The sequence below is a fragment of the Myotis nattereri genome (genome assembly GCF_964212035.1).
Source record: "Myotis nattereri genome assembly, chromosome: 12".
Taxonomy (NCBI): Eukaryota; Metazoa; Chordata; class Mammalia; order Chiroptera; family Vespertilionidae; genus Myotis; species Myotis nattereri.
Genome location: NC_138087.1, coordinates 36,765,699 through 36,771,698, shown reverse-complemented (window position 1 = coordinate 36,771,698; position 6,000 = coordinate 36,765,699).

The following is a 6,000-nucleotide window of genomic DNA, read 5'->3' as shown; positions in this document are numbered from 1 at the left end:
TTGCTACCCAATTGTACTTCACGGGGTTGTGCTAATTTGTCCTCTTATTAGAAAAGTTTCCCCCATAGCCTTGCCAATAGGTTTTATCAAACTTTTGGAATTTTGCCAGTTTAATAGATAAAAATTGATGTCAGAGTAGTTTGCATTATTTCTCTGACAATAAATAAAGTTGAGCATCTTTTCATGTTTAAAAGACATGTGTATTTTCTTTTCACTGCATTATCTATTCATACCTTTGGTCCATTTTTCTATTGGATACTCTTTTATATATTACAGAGTTAGCCTTTTGTGATATAAATGGCAAATAACATTTCCTAGTTTTTCTCTTGTCTTTTGGCTTCAAGTATGGTGTATTTCCCATGTAAAAATTTCTATTTCTCTTTTAGTTAAGTTTGACAGTTCTATCACGTCTAAATCTGAGTTTTAATTAGAGATCATGACCACTCCAAGATTATAAAATAATTATTCCATGCTTTTGTCTCAAACTTTTTTTTATTTTTTTTATTTTTTTTATTTTTTTTTTTATTTTTTTTTAAATATATTTTATTGATTTTTACAGAGAGGAAGGGAGAGAGATAGAGAGTCAGAAACATCGATGAGAGAGAAACATCGATCAGCTGCCTCCTGCACATCCCCTACTGGGGATATGCCCGCAACCCAGGTACATGCCCTTGACCGGAATCGAACCCGGGACCCTCCAGTCCGCAGGCCGACGCTCTATCCACTGAGCCAAACCGGTTTCGGCTGTCTCAAACTTTTATGGTTTCAGTGCTTGCATTTAAATATTTGGCCCACTTGGAAATAATCCCACTGCTTCAGTTAAAGCATGCATCCACTTTTACAATTTCTATAAAGTTCTCCAGTTATCCCAATACCATTTATTAAAATCATTTCATGACTGATTTGAGATGCATTCTTTATCACCTATTGAATTCAATACCCCCCCCCCCCCCCACACACACACACACTAGAGGCCCAGTGCAGAAATTCGTGCATGGGTAGGGTCCCTAGGTCTGGACTTCCAGCCTATCAGGGCCTTCCAGCTGCCAACCAGGGCCTTCCTTCGTTCTGGGCCATCCCCTGGTGGTCAGTGCATGTCATAGTGAGTGATTGAACTCCTGGTCTTCCGGTCGAACTCCCGAGGGTACACTTTGCATATTAGCCTTTTATATATATAGACTAGAGGCCTGGTGCACAAAAATATGTGAACTCGGGGAGGAGGGGGAGGGGGGGGTCCCTCAGCCTGGCCTGTGCCCTCTCGCACTCTGGGACCCCTCGGGAGATAACGACCTGCTGGCTTAGGCCTGCTCCTGGGTGGCAGAGGTCAGGCCCAATCCCTAGGTGCAGCCCCTGGTCGGGCTCAGAGCAGGGCCGATTGGGGAGTTGGGGCACCGCCCCACCATGCACAGAGCAGGGCGGATCAGGAGGTTGCGATGCCACCCTCAGTCACGCTCAGGGTAGGGCCGATTGGGGGGTTGGGGCACCGCCCCCTGCCACACTCAAGGCAGGGTCGATGGGGAGGTTGCAGCGCCACCCCCTGTCATGCACAGAGCAGGGCCAATCAGGGGGTTGGGACTCCGTACCCTGTCACGCACAGAGCAGGCCCCATCAGGGGGTTGGGGAGCTCCCCCCTGTCACTCACAGAGTAGGGCCGATAGGGGAGTTGGGGCACCGCCCCCTGTCACACACAGAGCAGGACAGATCAGGGGGTTGGGGCACCACACCCTGTCACACTCAGGGCAGGGCTGATGGGGAGGTTATGGCTCTACCCCGTCACACACAGAGCAGGGCCAGTGGGACGGGGGGGGGGGTGGAGGGGTGGGGGGGAGGGTTGGGGCACCACACCCTGTCACACACAGAGAAGGGCTGATCAGGGGGTTGGGGCGCCGCGCCCTGTCACACACAGAGCCGCAGGGCGATCAGGGGGTTGGGGAGCTCCCCCCTATCAGGCACAGAGCAGGGCTGATCAGGGGGTTGGGGTGCCTTCCCCTGTCATGAACAGAGCAGGGCAGATAGGGAGGTTGTGGCCCCGCCCCCTGTCACACACAGAGCTGCAGGGCGATCAGGGGGTTTGGGTGCTGCCCCCTGTCACCCTGATCCCGGTGCCGGGAGGCCTCGTGGCTCTGCTGATCCCGGTGCTGGGAGGCATATTACCCTTTTACTATATAGGATAGAGGCCAGGTGCACGGGTGGGGGCCGGCTGGTTTGCCCTGAAAGGTGTCCTGGATCAGGGTGGGGGTCCCCACTGGGGTGCCTGGCCAGCCTGGATGAGGAGATGATGGCTGTTTTCAGCTGGTCACACACCCTTCAGGGTGGGGGTCCCCACTGGGGTGCCTGGCCAGCCTGGGTGAGGGGCTGAGGGCTGTTTTCAGGCTGGCGGGTGACTGAAGCTCCCAACTGCTCCTTTTTTTTCTTTTTCTTTTTTTATTCTGGGCCAGCTTTAGCTCTGAGGCTTGGCTCCAGCTCTTAGGCCTCCGCTGCTGAAAGCAGGTATCTGGTTTGTTTGGGTTCTATAATCGAAACACTGTTTCAACTCCAGCTCTGAGATCCCAGCTGGCTGAAAGCAGGTTTCTAGGGTTTTGTTTAGCTTCTGTATTTGTAACAATGTTTCAAACTGCAAGCTCAGAGGCTGGCAAGGCAGGCGAGGAACGTTGGAGTCCTCCGTCACTGAAGCAAGCAAGCCTCATGTTCTCTTCAAGCTGCCTGGCTGCTGGCCACCATCTTGGCTGGAAGTTAATTTGCATATCACCCTGATTAGCCAATGGGAAGGGTAGCGGACATACGGCTAATTACCGTGTTTCTCTTTTATTAGATAGGATGTGTGTGTGTGTGTGTGTGTATAGATGTTTATATATATCTGTATACATATATGCACACATATATTTTGTTTGTTTTGGACTTGCTATTTCCTTCAATCAGCCTATCTATTCATATATTATTACCACACTGTCCTAATAATTGAAGGTTTTAAATATGTATTAACATCTACTATGACTATTTCTGACCACTACCTTCAACCATTGTTCTTTTTTTTTTTTTTTTTTTTTCAGTTTGCCTGGTTATTCCAACTTATGTTTCCATGTGAACTTTAAATCACATCTAGTTATAATTAAAAAAACAAAACTGTTACAGTATTTTTAGTGAGGTATATTTTAATTTAGGTTATGGAATATTCATTTCTTTGTCATGGTTTGTTTCCATTTTAAAACAGTCTCTTTAGGTCTTTAAGAATATTGTAAACATTTTTTTCTTATGGGCCCTACATGTTTTTATTAATTCCTGTCTTGGTAGTTATATTTCATGTAACCTTTTCTTACATTATATCATTTATGTGTTTATTGTGCGCACATGTTCAGGGGCTGGGCTTGTGTTTCTGTTTTTATACCCTAACATCTTTCTAAATTCTCTTATTTGTTATAGTTGCTTTTCAGTTGGTTCCTTGTTTCCAAGTATATGGTCATAGCATCTGCAAATAATTTTTCATCCTTCTTTCCAATTCTTAGAATTGTGGTTCCTTTCTTTACCAGGTTGTGTTGGCTATTACTTCTAGCACAACACCCAATCTATTTCTTCTACTAAGCATAATGCTAGACAACTTTGGGGTTATGATAGAAGTGTTTTATCTTATTAAAGAATTATTTAACACTATTTTATTGCAAATGCAATTTTTAAAGACTAAGAATGGATATTGAATTTCATCTGGTATCATTTAATAATTTTCCCCTTATATAATCTCAAACATAGGTAGTTTTGTTATTGACTTACAAAAATAGAATTACATTATATAAACTGATCTGTATATTATAGTTCTCACTATACAATACTCTGAGGAATTCTTTCCCAGTTACCTCATATAAACCCAGCTCATTGTTTTACTGGCTGCATAATGTTCCATGGCTTGGATACAACCCTTTATTTACTCACTAGGGGCCTGGTGCACTAAATTCGTGCACTGGGGGGGGGGGGTCCCTCAGCCCGGCCTGCACCCTCTCGCAGTTGGGGACCCCTTGCTCTTTATCGCCTGCCTGCCTGCTTGCTGCTCTTTACCACTTGGCTCGCTGCTTCTTAGTGCTGCTGCTGAGGTGGGAGAGGCTCCCACCACCACCCCTGCACTTGCCAGCGTGAGCCTGGCTTCTGGCTGAGCAGCGCTCCTCCTGTGGGAGTGCACTGACCACCAGGAGGCAGCTCCTGTGTTGAGTGTCTGCCCCCTGGTGGTCAATGCATGTCATAGTGACTGGTTGTTCTGCTAGTCATTCTGCTGTTCGGTTGATTTGCATATTAGGCTTTGATTATATAGGATTCCCCTGTGATAGGTATTTCCTTTTTCCTCCTACTATAAACAAATCTTCAGTAATCATCATTGTGTGTTTTTTTATGTGTTTGGTCCATTTTATTTCTAAGGACTAGATTCCCAGGGATGGGAGTGTTGAGTTGAGGTTGCATATGATTTTATTTTAATAGCCACTCTACTATATTGTTCAAAATCTCACAGCCACAGCTGGGATTCAATGAGGGTTCACTGGCACAACCCTGTGGAGTACAATTGGGCAGCCCTGAATTCAAAGCTCACTAGGCCAAATTGCTGCCCAGCTTAGAGAAATCGATAAAGCAAATCATATGAAATTACTGTGCTCTTGTAAGATTCCTGCCATGCTTCATCTAGTGGACAGAGAATAAACATCAGGCTATGCATTGAAGAGAAACTTTACCCCACGAGCATTTGCAAGTCTTTGGAATTCGATGGGTCTTGGTTGCTGTGACCTTGGACAAGTTATTTTGTCTTTCTGCGTGTTTCTTTTCTCATCTAGGAAGTTGGAGTAACTACAGTAGTACCTACAGGACAGAGTTGTGAGTTTAGAGCTCATAGTATCTAAAGCTCATAGCAAGGTGTCGGGCTTTCTTTGAAATCCATGAACAGTCATTTGTTTGAAGTTATCAGGCCCAAGCCAAGTATTTGCTGTATGTTTTGAAGGTGTCCAGTCTGATGGGACATGTAGAGTAGAAAGTATAGCTGTTGCTTGACCCTTGGACTTTCAGGCCAGGAGAGGCCTTCAGAGATGTGAACAGGATGACAATTCACAGGCTAAAAGGACCTCATTGCCTGTCCCTCAGGGCAGCTTCTGCTGACTCGCTGTTGACAGAAAGCCAGTGGGGAGGACTGAGGAGGAGAGAAAAATGGTCAAGGGAAAAAAAAGGGGAGGAGGAGAGGGAGAGATGTGCTAAAGACTTTCCTATTGCTGCAACAAATTACCTCAAACTGAGGGGCTTAAAACAACACAAATTTATTATCTTACAGTTCTGGATGTCAGAAGTCCAAGAGCAATCTTGTTGGACTAAAGAAAGATGGAGACAGAGCAGGCTCCTTCTGAAGGCTGTTGAGGAAAATCGATTTCCTTGCTTTTTTCACCTTCTAGAAGCTGCCTGCTTCCTTGGCTCAGGACCCTGGTCTCTATCTTCAAAGGGCATCACTCTGGGTTTTGAGAAAAACACAAACAAGGCATAGAATCATTGATTCTGCTTCAGGTATAATCAGACAGTGCCAGGTATGCCTCCCAAATGCAGCTACCTGTGGGCTGGCAGGCTCACAGGCAGGGGAGGGAGGGTGTTCATCCCCAAAACAATTCTGTCGACTTTAAGAGTAGAGGAGTCTGGCTGGCATGGCTCAGTGATTGAGCGATGACCTATGAACCAGGAGGTCACAGTTCCATTACTGGTCAGGGCACAAGCCTGGGTTGTGGGCTCCATCTCCAGTAGGGGGTGTGCAGGAGGCAGCTGATCAATGGTTCTCTCTCATCACTGATGTTTTTATCTCTCTCTCCCTCTCCCTTCCCCTTTGAAACTGATCCTATAAAATAAAAGCCTAAAATGCAAATTGACTGAATGGCAGAATGACCTGTGGAACGTCTCGTTGCTATGATGTGCACTGACCAACTGGGGCCAGATGCTCAATGCAGGAGCTGCCCCCAGCCCACAGGCTCCAGACCAGCCAAGGAGGGTGCC